This window comes from Eulemur rufifrons, chromosome 28, assembly GCF_041146395.1.
Source record: "Eulemur rufifrons isolate Redbay chromosome 28, OSU_ERuf_1, whole genome shotgun sequence".
Classification (NCBI taxonomy): Eukaryota; Metazoa; Chordata; class Mammalia; order Primates; family Lemuridae; genus Eulemur; species Eulemur rufifrons.
Window position 1 is genome coordinate 59765589 of NC_091010.1, and position 15052 is coordinate 59780640.

A 15052-nucleotide genomic window follows, 5' to 3' on the forward strand; every position below is an offset into this window, starting at 1 on the left:
GACTTGATAAAGAAGAAAAGAAGAGAGGGGCTTTTTAGGGTAAAAGAAAACATAAAATGAGAATTGTATATATGAAGAAGAATGTGAAATAAAGGGGAAAATTATATGTTCCAATGTTATAAAAATTAGATGATTCTCTAGGAGATAGCTTAGTTCTAGAATTACTTTATTAATCTGTTGTTCATATGCCAGGTTGGAAATAGATTTTTAAAACAAATTATGAAAGCATGATTTGTTCTTTATTGTTCAAATATAGTAATAAAGTTAAGTCTTTCCCTCTTACCCCAAACTAGAGTTTGCTGCTCAAGCATAACTATTACCATATTTCATAGATATTCTTCTGGAAATGTTAACATATATTTCTATACACATTTTTATAAACATGGTTCATTTATACTATTTTACAATCTGCTTTTTTACTTAACAATTTATCTTGGAGATCTTTCCATATTTTCACATTGACTTACCTTATGTTTTAAGCTACATACTGTTCAATATATATATGTACATTACCTATCTACTCACCTACATAAAAGCCTTACAGATATGGAAAAAATGAGACCTTGAAACTGAGTAACTTTGATAACAGTGATGCAATTTGTGTCTGAATAAGATATTCTATGTTAGATTTCTTTCTCAAAACTGCAGTAAACACATGATATGGAACATTCATTCTTGAAATCTGTGTATTTCTATATCAATTTGAAGTCAAAGAAGTAATTTTGTAGGGAGTCTATAAGTACCCAAATAACAGAGGTAAAAGCATTATAGCTTGGAATATTTTTCTGACCTAACAGTGGAAATATCAGAATTGAAAAATACACATCTGAAAACCTCCTTGAAAAGCTGGGCACAGGGTGTCAAAACATCTATATAGAAGTGAAAAGTATAGTCACAATATTTTGATGGTAATGTCTAACAATGAGAAACAATGAAATCTCATTGTTGCCTTATAACATTTTTAATGAAAGTCCCAATTTTGCTATATTAAAGTGCTAAAAAGAAAGGATGTTTCTGAGCAATTAATGTCATTTAAAAATTTAGCTATTAAGTTTCTTAATACTTTAACATAGTTTAATATGTACATGTGTGTGTGTGTACATATATGCAGAGCAAGTATTTAGATCATCATCAAGCAATTAATCTCTTAAATATAATACAATTAGCAGGATACACTGACAACTTACAAAATTTACAAAATCACTTTTTTTTTTAGAGATATGGTCTCCTTCTTGCCCAGGCTGGAATACAGTGGCACAATCATAGCTTGTTGTAACCTTGAGCTCCTGAGCTCAAGCAATGCTCCTGCCTCAGCTTCCCAAGTAGCTGGGACTACAGGTGTATGCTACCACATCTGGCTAATTTTTAAATTTTTTCATAGAAACAGAGTTTTGCTGTATTGCCCAGGCTGGTCTCAAACTCTAGGCCTCAAGGGGTCCTCCCACCTTGGCCTCCCAAAGTACTGAGATTACAGGTGTGAGCCACTGTGCCCGGCCTAGAAAATCCATTTTTGATTAGTATTAGTGCCAACCCTTTCTATAAGAAATGAAAATTTGTATTATTTGCAAATTATGCAGCATGTTAACAATATTCATTTATTAAGAATAATCTGGAGTAACATCAGTAGAAATATAAGAGTAACAAACTCTGGAAATCCTCTCCTTAAAAGCAATGAGAACACTGGCAAAAATTGTCTACGTCAACTTTTTCAGAACTCTGGAAAATAAGCAAACATGTGTAACAATCTGGTGAGCATTTATTTAAGAAAAATGACTGACTCTTGGTAAGAACAATGACTTTTGTGGCATTTTAACATATCCTATTCCTATCTCTCTCTCCCTCCAACTGTATAGGAGTTTTAAAAACTGACAGCCCCTCAATCACAGTAAAGATGGCAGCTTAGCAGCGTCTGGAGGAGGTAGAATGGGGTTAGAGCTCCTCCTCTGCCCTACTTCCAGGTGCTATTATCACTAGATAATAGCTTGACTGGATAAGCTTGACAGTTAAAAACTGCAGGGGAACCCAGACATGGGGAGGGCCCACACTTTTGTGAGTTTTACCTCTAGGAGCCCTACAAGGTTATTACAATAGATATTGGAGAAAAATTCCCTAATACTTCCAGCAAAAGGAGAAGAAAAGTAGTCATTTTGAAATATGCCCAGAGCATTCTCTTATCCTTAATAAGGCCTGCCCTCAAGAGAAACTATTTTACCAGCGCCTAACCCACTGGAGTTTTACCAGAGCCTACCTGACCAGGGGAATGGAAATACCCAACTCCAGGCTGCTCTAGCCTTCCACATGGGGGAAGAAAAAATAACCAACACCAGTCCCTTCCAGCCTCTGAGTTAGGGAAGAGAAATAGGCAACTCCAGTACCTTTCAGACTTCCTGTCTCACTACAGGGGATAAACTAAGGAACACTTATAAAGGTCACAGCCCAGGGGCACAGGCTCATTAAAAGACTGAGAACTAATCATAAGACTATAGAACACTTCCCCTCTCTCCACATCTTACCACCACATCTACATTAGGGTTTCTGTATAATACCAGATTACATCTGAAAGAACTCCATGTCTCAAACTTTATTTAAGAAGAAGTCCTTAGTAAAACGCACAGGCAACAGGGGAGACAAAAACAAGGACACCAGAAAAAATTTTAGCTTCTGACACATACAGCTATGACAAACAGTAAATACAAACTAATTTCTAGTCAGATTAATCTCATACTAAGGCCTACTTACCTCAGTTCTTTTTACCTAGTACCTCATGTCCAGCTTTAAATAGAAAATTCCAAAGTATATGAAAAGACAAAAACACACAACTTAAAGAGACAGAGTAAACATCAAAACCAGACTCAGATTTTGAAATTATCAGACCAAGAATTTTTTTTTTTTTTTTTTTTTTTTTTTTTTTGTTGAGACAGAGTCTCACTTTGTTGCCCAGGCTAGAGTGAGTGCCGTGGCGTCAGCTTAGCTCACAGCAACCTCAAACTCCTGGGCTTAAGCGATCCTACTGCCTCAGCCTCCCGAGTAGCTGGGACTACAGGCATGTGCCACTATGCCCGGCTAATTTTTTCTATATAGATTTTTAGGTGTCCATATAATGTCTTTCTATTTTTTTTTAGTAGAGACGGGGTCTCGCTCAGGCTGGTCTCGAACTCCTGATCTTGAGCAATCCACCCGCCTCGGCCTCCCAGAGTGCTAGGATTACAGGCGTGAGCCACCGCGCCCGGCCCAGACCAAGAATTTAAAGTAACTATGGGCTGGGGCACAGTGACTCATACCTGTAATCCATCACTTTGGGAGACTGAGATAGGAGGATCACTTGAAGCCAAGAGTTTGAGACCAGCCTCGGCAACATAGGGAGACCCTGTCTCTACAAAAGTTAAGAAAAATTAGCCAGGTGTGGTGGCACACACCTGGAGTCCCAGCTACTCAGGAGGCTGAGGTGGGAGGATCACTTGAGCCCAGGAGTTTGAGGCTGCAGTCAGGGAGCTATGATTGTGCCACTACACTCTAGCCTGGGCTACAGAGCAAGATCCTGTCTCTCAAGAAAAAAATTAAAAATAAATAAACAAATAAATAAAGTAACTATGCTAATATGCTAAGTGTTCTAATGAAAAAAAGTATACAACATGCAAGAATAGATGGGTAATATACGCAGAGAGATAGAAACTCTAAGAAAGTTGCAAAAAGAAATGCTAGAAATAAAAAATACTGCATTAGAAATGAAGAATGCCTTTGATGGGTTCATCAGTAAGCTGGAAACAACTGAGGAAAGAATAAATGATCCCAATGATGTGTAAACAGGAACTTCCTAAACTGAAAAAGTAGAGGAAAAAATGAATTAAAGGAACATAATAACCAAGAACTGTGGGACAATTACAAATGATGTAATAGGAAGGTATAACTGGAATACCAGAAGGAGAAGAAAGACAGAAAGAAACAGAAGAAATATTTGAAGTAATAACGACTGAAGATTTTTGAAAACTAATGACAGAAGCCAAACTATAGATCCAGGAAGCTTAGAGAACACCAACCCAGACAAATAGTAAAAAATCTACACTTAGACATATCATATTCAAACTGAAGAAAAACAAAGAAGCTAGGGTAAAAAATGGCCAATAAGCATACAAAAAGATACTTGACACCATAAGTCATTAGGTAATGCAAATCAAACCCACAGTGAAATACCACTTCATGCCCACTGTCCATAAGATAAACCGTAACATGGGTTGGGCAGAATGTGGAGAAATTGGAAGCATCATACATTGCCAGTGGGAATGTAAAATGGTATAACCATTTGGAAAACAGTTTGGCAGTGACTCAAAAAGTTAAACATAGAGTTCCCATATGACCCAGAAATTCCACTGCTATGTATATACCCAAGAGAACTGAAAATACATAGTTCACACAAAAATTTGTACATGAATGTTCATAGCAGTATTAGTCATAATAGTCAAAAAGTAAAAACAACGCAAATGTCCATCAATTGTAAATGGATAGACAAACTATGACATATCTATACAGTGGAATAGTATTTGTCAGGAATAAAGCACTAATATATTCTACAACATGGATAAACTTGTAAATATTATGCTAAGAGAAAGAAGTCACATATTATATGATTCCATTTACATGAAATGTCCAGAATAGGAAAATCCATAGAGACAGAAATTAGGTTAATAGTTGCCAGGAGCTGGGGAAAAGAAGAAATTCTTCTTGAGGTGATGAAAATATTCTGAGATTAAATAGTGGTGATAGTTGCACAACTTGGTGAATATGTTAGAAACCACTTAATTGTATACTTTTAAAGAGTGAATTTATGGTACACAAATTAAGTCTTTAAAAATTATGATTATTATTATTATTATTATTATTATTTGAGGCAGAGTCCCGTTCTGTCACCCTGGCTAGAGTGCCGTGGCATCAGCCTAGCTTACAGCAACCTCAAACTCCTGGGCTCAAGCAATCCTTCTGCCTCAGCCTCCCGAGTAGCTGGGACTACAGGCCCATGCCACCATGCCCAGCTAACTTTTTCTATATATTTTTAGTTGTCTAGCTAATTTCTTTCTATTTTTAGTAGAGACGAGGTCTCACTCTTGCTCAGGCTGGTTTCGAACTCCTAAGCTCAAATGATCCGCCCGCCTCGGCCTCCCAAAGTGCTAGGATTATAGGCGTGAGCCACCACGCCCGGCCTAAAAATTATTTTTAAAAGCATAATCTATGTCATTCAACATTGAGAAATTATTAAGTACCTACCATGTACCAGGCACTATCCGACTCGGGTGATAAGAAAGATGAATATAATATGGCCCCTACTCAAACAAACCAATCTGTTACCAAAAGCAAACGTATCAAAAGATAATTGCAATACAGTCTGATGGGGCTGTGATGGTATTAATGCTAGATACAGTAGTGGGGAAAAAAGAAGCAATGTTGAACTCTCTCTGGTAGAATCAGGGTGTGCTTCCTTGAGGAATGGAATTTCAAGACTGGTCTCAAAGGATGAGTAACAGTCTGCAGAGAGTGTGCAGGGAAAGAAAACTCCAGACACTGAAAAAGCATATGCAGATACATGAAGGCCATAAAAAATGAATAAAATTAAAAATCAGCTCAATTATGTAGTTTTAGCCACCTCTCTGAAATTGAACTGAGTTTCCTTCTTTGAATTAGATGTCATCAGACTCACTATACACAAGCTACTGAGGATCAGGTTTCTATGAGTAGAGGTGCATTTTGCAACTATAAAAAGGGCATAGTCCACTGAAAGAGAGGGGAGCCATACAATCACCACATATATAAACAAACCCTAATAGTAAACACCATAAATAAGAGCATGGCAGTAACTCTTGGAGTATATAATTAACATTATGAATAAGATTAAGTGGGTCTGTGTGCTGAGGTAATGTAAATATCCCCATCAACTCAATCAGACCCAAATAATGACTCCAGCATAACTTATCTGGGTAAATAAAAGCTCTTATTGTTTTCCTATTCCTACAACTAACTAATCAACACTCATTCACAAAGAGGACGTAACTATGATTAAATATAAATTCCAGATAGGAAAGATTCATTTTACAACTTGCCCAGCTGATTAGACACATAGGCACAGTCTTGTTACCTACCCCCTTCTCTGAGGCAGACTTCATCAATCTGGAAAATGAAGGCAGACCACTGATTGGAGGGCAAACCTGAAAAGAATTAAACACTTAGCATGGCATTCTAAAATACTGTAATTACAGTGCAATTAACCATACTGCATATTAAACGTGCAACTCTGAAATGTGTTCAGACTCCCCAATTATAACTAGTTATTCTTCAAAGAATTTTGCCGCCCACATTGAATTTCTCTAGTGTTTCTTTGTTATAATTCAGGTATGACAGTCACTAATATATCTAAAAGGACAGTTAATAAAAAGTAGACATTCTTTACTGTAAACCTAACACATGCATGCCAGGTAATACCCATCCATTAGCACTAATCATCATGTTTCAGACAGGCAGATCTATTATGCAATTGGACTTTGTCCTCTTTAAAACATATTTAATGGTCAGCTATGAAGAGAAAGTGAGATTGAGGCAAGAGTAAAGGCCTAGGTGGGGTCTAGAAATCTGTATCTGTTCTTAATTTTCCCAACTGGACAAGTAACTTAGCCTCTCTGAATCTCAAAATTTCCTCATCTGTCAACTGGGGCTTATATCTGTCCAGAATTTGGGTAAGGATCAAAAGTCCTGACAGTACTCTAGAAAAATTGATCATTCCACCCAAATATAAGATACTTCTCTATTGCGGGCTCAGATTGTATCCTAAAGGAGCGATCAATGGAAAGGGACAGACAGAGATGTTTGCAGTCACAGTTCAGGCCAGGGATGATATTCAAAATATCTAACCACAGCCCTAACCAATCAGTAAGAAGCCAGTTTTAAGCAACAAACTTCAAAGCCTGTTGAGTACAGACCAGTTGAAGATCACCCTAGGTTCAAGGTGGCAAACAGTTTCAAAAGTAGGGTAGAAAATGGCAGAACTTGTTGGAAAAAAGCCAAAAACCTCATGGAAAAGTTAACCTACCTTTGTGTTAATGGGAAGTAGAGTTTCCACAATAAGGAAGATAGTGGTGATCCTTGAAATCATTTGTTTAATTATTTGTCATCGTTGCCAGATACAGTCATAAGGGGAAGCAATATGTCTGTCTTAATTATTTCTATATTCCTAACCAGCAAAATGCCTGGTGCAGGAACTCGGTAAATGTCTATTGAATAAGTGAATGGGTGGATGAATGAACACACAAAGGAATTAATAGACAGTCCACCTCTATTCTGCAACAGCTAGACCAACCCAGAATTCCATGTTCTAGGAACCATATTTAAGAGAGGTTTGGATAAAGGAGAGGGGCCATAGTTGGGGAAGCTAGGGGCCAATAGCCTAGATACGGATGACTTCATGATGTAATAGGTATCTTATTTTTTTTTCTGTATGAAAATATAACATATCAAAATATGTGGGACATAACTAAAGTAATACTGAGAGGAAATTTTATACTGCTAAATGCTTACATTGGAAAATAGGAAAGGTCTCAAATCAATAATCTAAATAATCATCTCAAGAAAAGAGAAAAAGAACAAATAATGTGAGTACTGTATACCAAACTATACAATTTAAAAGGGTAAGATGATAAATGTCATATTTATCACAATTTTTTTAAAAAAGCATGTTACAAGAAACACCATTTCCCAGGATGTAAATTGGTGTTATGCAAAACAGAAAAAGTGTTCCAAAGTAAAATACATTTATGAAACACTGGGCTAAACAAAAAAATAAATAAATAAAATAAAATTGCAAAAAACAAAAAACCCAAACAAATTAAGTCCAAAGCAAGCAGAAGGAAGGAAATAATTAAGATAAAAGCAGAAATAAGTAAAATTTAAAACATGAAAGAAGGGCCAGGCACAGTGGCTCACACCTCTGGGAGGCCAAGGTGGGAGGATCCCTTAGGGTCAGGAGTTCAAGACCAGCCTAAGCAAGGGTGAGACCCCATTTCTACCAAAAATAGAAAAAATTATCTGGGCACGGTGGCACACGCCTGTAGTCCTAGCTACTTGGGAGGCTGAGGTAGGAAGATTGCTTGATCCCAAGAGTTTGAGGTTGCAGTGAGCTATGATGATGCCACTGCACTCTAGACTCTAGCTAGGGCAACAGAGTGAGACTGCCTCAAAATAACAAAACAAACAAACAAAAACCATGAAAATATAGAGAATATCAAGACAAGTGCAGTGATGACTCCTGTAGTCACAGCTACTGGAGCAGCTGAAGTGGAAGGAATGCTTGAGCCCAGGAGTTTGAGGCCAGCCTGGGTGACATAGTGAGAGGAAGACAGAGGGAGGGGAGGGGAGGCAATAAAGAATATCAATGAAAACAGAAGCTTCTTCATTGAAAAAAATCAATAAAATTGATAAACCTCTACCAAGACTGAGAATGTTAAAGAGATAAAATACATAAATCATCAATATCAGAAATAATATAGAGGATATCCCTATGGCCATTAAAAATATAATCAAGGTTTAAACAACTAATAGGTCAAAGAAGAAATCACAAGAGTAACTGAAAATACTTTGAGATGAATGGAAAATAAAAATACAACATATGAAAATATAGGGGATGCAGTGAAAACAGTGCTTAAAGGAAAATTTATAGCTGATGATGCCTACATTTGAAAAAAACATCTTAAATCAATAACCTAACTATATATCTTAATGAATTAGAAAAATAAGAGCAAACTAAACCTGAAGCTAGCAAAAGAAAGGAAATAAAAATATTACAGTAGAGATAAATGAAATAGACTATTAGAAAAACAATAGAGAAAATCAATGAAACCAAAAGTTAATTCCTTGAAAAGATCAACAAAATTGACAAACTTTGACTAGAATAATTGAGGAAAAAGAGAGAAGACTCAATTAACAAAATAAAAAATGAAAGTAGGAACATTATTACTGAACTTATAGAAATAAAAAGGATTATAAGGAAATACAATAAACTATTGTATGCCAAAAAATTAGATATCCAGGATGAAATGAACAAATTCCTAGAAATACACAAACTACCAAAACTGACTCAAGAAGAAATAGAAACTTTCAATAGACCTATAATAAGTAAAGAGATTGAATCAGTAATCACAAATCACCCAACAAATAAAAGCCAAAGATTAGAAATAACTTCACTGACGAATTCTACCAAACATTTAAAGAAAAATTCACACTAATCTTTCTCAAACTCTCAAAAAAATAGAAGAGGAGGAAATACATCCTGACTCATTCCATGATATCAGCATTACCATGACCCCAAGCCAGACAAAGACAACATAAGACCAATATCCCTTATGAATACAGAACCAAAAAATCATCAACACAATGCTAGCATACCAAATCCAGAAGCATATTAAAAGAATTATACACCATGATAAAGTGGATTTATCCCAGGAAGACATGAGTAGCTCAACATATGAAAACAAATCAATATAATATACCACATTAATAAAATAAAGAGTGGAAAACCACGATTTTAATTGATGTTAAAAAAAAAATTGACAAAATCCACCAGTCCCTTTCAGGATAACAACATTCAATATACTAGAGATAAAAGGGAACTTCCTCAGCAAGTTAAACAACATTTATGAAAAACCTACAACTAACATCATATTCAATGGTTAAAGACTGAAAGATTTCCTCCTACAATTAGAATAAGACAAGGATGACAGCTTTTACTACTTCTATTTCACACTGCACTGAAAGTCCTAATTACAGAGTAATTAGACAAGAAAAAGAAATAAAAGTCATTGAAATGGGAAAGGAAGAAGTAAACGTACCTCTATTCTCAGATGGCATGATCATATATATAGAAAACCCTAAGGAATCCACAAAGAAAACTACTAGAGATAATAAACAAGTTTACCAAAATGGTATGATACAAAACTAGCATGTGAAAATCCATTGAATTGCTATAAACTAGCAATAAACAATCTAAGAAGAAATAAAGAAAAAATTCCTTTTATATTATCAAGAGGAATAAAATACTTAGCAATAAATTTACCCAAGGAGATTTACACTGAAAATGACAAAACATTGCTAAAAGAAATTTAAAAGACCTAAATAGATGGGTAGACATTCCATGTTCATGTATTGGAAGACTTACTATTGTTAAGATGGCAATATTCCCCAAAGCTATCTACATATTCAATGCAATCACTGTCAAAATCCCAAGGGCTTTTTTTGCAGAAATAGAGAAACCTATCCTGAAATTCATATAAAATTGCATGGGACCCCAAATAGCTAAAACAATCTTGAAGAAGAAAAAGTTGGAGGACTCATACTTCCTGATTTCCTAACTTACACCAAAACTATAGTAATTTTTAAAAAGTATGGAACTGGCATAAGGATAAATAGATTAAAGGAATAGAATGGAGAGTCCAGATATGAAGCCATACATCTGTAGTCAACTGACTTTCAACAAGAGTTCTGAGATCATTCAATAGGGAAAGAAAAGTCTTGTCAACAAGGGGTGCTGAAACAACTGGTTATCCATATACAAAAGAATTAAGTTGGACCCTTACATCATCCCTTATACCATATATAAAAATTAACTCAAAATGGCTCAAATACCTAAATGTAAGAGCTAAAATTATAAAACTCATAGAAAAAAGAATAATGATAATCTTTATAACCTCAGGATTAGAAACTGTTTCATAGATGTAACATCAAAAGTGCAAGCAACAAAAGAAAAAAATAGATAAACTGGATTTAATCAAAATTAAAATCTTTTGTTCTTCAAAGAATACCATCAAGAGAGTGAAAAGATTAATCACAGAATGGAGGAAAATATTTACAAATCATATATCTGGTAAGTGTCCAGTAACTGGGATATATAATATTGTTATAACTAAACAACAAAAAGACAAACAACTCAATTTTAAAATGGAGAAAAGACTTGAACAGACATTTCTCCAAAGAAGATATACAAATGGTCAACAAACATGAAAAGGTGCTCAACATCATTAGTCATCAGGGAAATTCAAATCAAAACCACAACAAGATACCACTTCATACTCACTAGGATGGCTATTATAAAAATAAATGGAATGTGTTGACCAGGATGTGGAGAAAACAGAACCCTTACACATTGCTAGTGGGAATGGAAAATGGTGCAGATGGTGTGGAAAACAGTTTGGTACTTCCTCAAAAAATTAAACATAGAATTACCATATGACCCAGCAATTCCACTCCTAAATATATACATAAGAAACATGAAAACAGGTGTTCAAACAAAAATTTGTATAAGAATACTCATAGCAGAACTAGTCACAATAGTCAAATGGTAGAAACAACCCAAATGTCCCCCAACAAATGAGTGGATAAATAAAATATGATATACAAACAATAGAATATTATTCATCCATAAAAAGGAATGGAGTGTGATACATGCTACAACATGGATGAATCTTGAAAACATTATGCTGAGTAAAAGCAGCTAGACACAAAAGGCCATATAGCATGTGATTTCATTTCTATGAAATAACCAGAGTAGGAAAATTCACACAAGTGCAGATTAGTGATTGCCGGGGTCTAAGAGGAGGAGGAAGTGGGGTTAATGGGTACGGGGTTGCTTTGGGGGTTATGAAAATGTTCTGGAACTAGATAATGTGGATGGTTATGCAGTATTGTGAATGTACTAAATGCTACTGAATTGTACACTTAAAAATGGCTAAAATGGTAAATTGCATGCTATGTGTATTTTACTATAATATTTTAAAGCCAAAGAAGATAATAAGAGCTTACTGTGAACAACTTTATGTCCGTAAATTCAATACTTAGAGGAGATGAACTAACTCCTCAAATATGCAAACTACCAAAACTTAACTGAGATGAAATAGACAGCCTGAATAGTCCTATAACCATTAAAGAAATGGAATTTGTAGTTAAAAACCTTCTGAAAAAGAAATCTCCAAGTTTGGCTAGTTTCACTAAAAAATTCTACAAAACATATAAGAATTAACACAAATTTAACATGTTATCTTCCAGGAAGTACTATACAAGAGGAAGGAACACTTATCAACTTATTTCATGAGGCTAGTATTACCCTGATACCAAAACCAGACAAAGATAATACAAAAAAAGAAAATTGTAGACCAAATGAGTATAGATATAATAATCCTCAGCAAAATATTAGCAAATTGAATGAAGCAATGTATAAAAAGAATTATGCAACATGGCCAAGTAGAATTTATCTTAGGCATGCAAGGCTAGTTCAACATTCAAAAATCAATGGTCCATCTCCATCTTTCCTCAATGGATTTACACATGTGGTGCCTTCTACCTGAATGAAACAGTCTTCCTCACACCATTCACCTGGCAGTTTTTATTCATCCTTCAGGTCTCTGCTTGAAAGTCACTTTCTCAAGGAGGCCTTTATTGAAATCCCCAAATACAATTAAAATTTTTTCCTAAACAAGGACTAAACTAATACAAAAACTGCAATATACTTCTCACCATACTCCACAAAAGAAAAAAATTAACAGCAAAAGGGTCCCTTCCAGAATAAAGACGAGTCCTTTAAATTGAACATATTTAACGTCATGAAAAAGTCTCTGGTGTGCTCATTTTCTCCTTTTCAGCAAGTCTCGCTGAGCACTGGCATTAAGGACCCACGAACCTAGAAGCTGGAGAGTCATATATTCTTATTCAATTTTCACTGAACTAGATGAAACAAATGTTTCAATTCAAGGCTGGCCTCAAAAGTAAATGCTCCAGCTGTGAGTTTATTGTGGCTACCAAATGGGTGCTGTGATATTAAGACCATGCTTGGACTCTATTCACAGGGGTCAGGAGGAAGGGTAGTTTAATCCGAATCTTCATACCCACTCTCAGAGATATTGGCTCTACCCTGACTCTGGAAACAGACCTTCTGCCCTCTCCCTGGAAATGTACTTTCACATCTCACTGCCTTCCTTCCCCTCCCTCAGTGACGATCATTATTATCCAAAGCCCCACACAACTGCAGTGTTGAGGAGAAAGCCAGCAATCTAACTTTAACTTCACTGACTGTTCTTTGGGCTAAATCAGTTAGCCTCATAATGAGCTTCTGCAAACAGGGTTTCTGAAGCTGAAGTATGCAAACTGTTGCCTCTGTTTTGTCAAAAGGTTTCTTTCAAAAGTTTCCCTGATTACTTTTCTTATTCATTTACATCTCTCCCAGAGCTTGCTTCTCCTTGGGTTCTGCAGATACCAGCACATGCTTATCACCTCACTTAAGTAAGGTGGGCTAAGGGACAGCATCCATCCAACAGCTCTCCACAGCCTCTTCGGAAAAGGAAAATCAGGAATAGCACAGAAAAAAATTACACACAAGTTTGTATGTCCAACTAATAACAGGACCTACAGAGGCTTTGTTTACTTTGAAAACCATTACTCCTCGGGAAATAGGCTCGGGATTTTCCCTCACCAGTCCTAGAAACGTATCACCTCAATTTCTATAGCGGGCGTTCATTCATTCATCTTTCCATTAATTCAACAAATATTTATAGAGTGCCTACTATACAGCAAGGAAAAGCATAGAAAAAGTCTCTTGTCCCCCTTGGGGAGAGAGAGAGAAAGACAAATGAATGAAGAAACAGTAAGTGCTTTGCAGAGAATTAAAATTCGGACATGTGATAGTAACTATGTGACTACATTAGACTGTGTGGTCAGAAAACACCTTTCTGAGGATGTTATTTACACTTAAGTCTAAATGACAAGGGGCCAACTAGGTAAAGATGCAGGACAATATTCTAAGGACAATGAATAGTTATCACAAAAGCCCTAAGAAAGGAACAAGCTTATTATCTGTACTCTATACTACTTTATTTTCATGTTTCAACTATTAATATTTTCTGAAAATCCAACTGAATTTTCTAAGGCCTGGATGCCAGACCAAATGCCTATCACATAGCAATACTCACAATGCTAAGAAACAGCGTGGTATGCTGGAAAGAACATGGGACTTAGAAGACTTCATTTGTTCAACTCACATTTACTGAGTATTTGTCTCATGCCAGACACTATTCTTGATGCTAAGACTACAACCATTAGTAAGACAGAAGACAGCAAATAAAAAGGCAATTACAAATCTGTGGAATAAATTCTACAAATGGAGACAGAACCGGATACCTGCAGGTACCCTAGTCACCCAGAGGACAGGCACCTCACTCACTCAGGCTTGGGGAGTGAGGGAAGACTTCCTTAAAGTGTTGTTTAATCAAATTTATGAAAAGTAGGGCTTACATCAATCAGGAAAGGGTTGGGAGAGGAAGTAAAAGAGCACTCCAAGTAGAAGGAGCAGCATATGCATACACCCAACGTAAGAACATGGAACATCGGGGGAACATATGGCTGGAGCACGCAGTATCAGGAGAGAAAGAGAAAAAGGCGGATGAAGATATTAGCAAGCAGTAGGGTTTGAAGGCCTTGTAAGTTATAATTTATCCTGAAAATGAGCTGTCTTCTCTCCTTACATGTTAGAAAGATCCCTGGCTATAATGGACAGACTATTTGGAGGAGTCAGGACTACAAATGGCAAACATTTAGGAGGCTGTTGCAGCAATCCAGGGAAAAAATTATGACCTGAACTAAGATAATGGCAGAGAGGAGGCATAGACTGAAAATGTATTCAGGAGACAGAGTTGACAGTATGTAGTAACACATTAGATTTGGGAGGTGAGTGAGATGGATATATCAAAGCTGAACCCCAGGTTTCTGGCATGAACAATTGGCTGGACGGGGGGTACTATATACTGAGAAAGAAAGCATAAGATAAGGAGCAGCTTTGGGGGGCAAAGGAAGTTAAGTTAGAGATTATAAAGAGTCTGAAGCACCTGTGAGGCCTCCGAGTAGAGCTATCAGAGTTGAGGTACATACTTGGGTTTGGAGCCCTAGACAGAGGCCTGGGCTGGCACACTAGAAATGGGAATCTATTTAAGAATCATCAACACCTTGTTTGAATCTGGATTTAATGTCATTACTTAAT

The 15052-nt window shown here is 36.2% G+C and overlaps 1 protein-coding gene across 1 annotated transcript in view; it reads right to left on the minus strand.

The window, feature by feature from the left end:
* SHTN1 (shootin 1) overlaps positions 1 to 6194 on the minus strand; it is a 117870-nt gene extending 111676 nt beyond the window's left edge. Inside the window, exon 1 of the mRNA XM_069460076.1 lies at positions 6129 to 6194. The gene's annotated coding sequence lies outside the window, so the exon portion shown is untranslated. The remainder of the gene's footprint in view (positions 1 to 6128) is intronic.
* Positions 6195 to 15052: the final 8858 nt, after the last annotated feature.